The following is a 915-nucleotide window of genomic DNA, read 5'->3' on the forward strand; positions in this document are numbered from 1 at the left end:
TACTGGACTGTTGCTAAGCAACACAAACATTTTCCAGACCAGCACAGTGCACACTAGCTTGCTGATTTGTCTACCCCTTACCTCAGGTGTGCGCTGAAGTATCCAGGCTTCTTCCCTTCATCCTCTCCTGAACTCCAGACATCATTTAATACAAATGTTATTTCTGGAAATAGTTTCATCTTTGCAAAGTTTGTTACAATCTAAGACAGATAACGACCATGAATGTAACGCTGATTAACAGTTAATAGAACACCTGTAAAGCGGAGTGATACATGTGGTTAAAAGTCCCAGTGCTGTTATACTCTATAGCAGCCGTCATGGAATGACTCTCATCCAATGGACTTACTTCAGAACTAACAGTTGTATAATTGTCTTTATCAGGACCAGAATTCCAGTCCAATCCTTCCCAACGATGGAGCACCTGCCTTTTCTTCTGCGTCTGGCTTCATCAACCATCAACAACCACATTACAGTAACACCTTGGAGTATTATCCCTGCACAGAACACATATTGTCAATACTGTGATCTTTTGCACATCCTGCCCAGCAGTTTTGTAATTCACAAAACACTTTTGTATATAGTTATAGTATTTTTGTGTAGTACCTTTTTCATTGTTTTATTTTTATATATATGTATCTATGTATATTTGTCTTTTTTACTGTTGTAGTATTTTACCTTTTTATTGTTATTTCCTACACATTTATTTATTAATTTTTTTCATATAAGTATATTTTATACGGCACCAAACACCAAGTCAAATATATTGTAAGTGAAATCCTACCTGGCAATAAACTTTCTGATTCTGCCTTTGTGATGATGTGATCATCTTTTCCTCATGCTGCTGTTGGGACTCATCATTCATCAGACCAGATGTTTCTTTGCTCCGCTGGACAAAGGAACTCACACTCCACAGTT

Source organism: Seriola lalandi, unplaced genomic scaffold, assembly GCF_002814215.2.
Source record: "Seriola lalandi dorsalis isolate HSWRI2012SDOR001 ecotype SW California unplaced genomic scaffold, Sedor1 jcf7180002054784, whole genome shotgun sequence".
Lineage (NCBI taxonomy): Eukaryota > Metazoa > Chordata > Actinopteri > Carangiformes > Carangidae > Seriola > Seriola lalandi.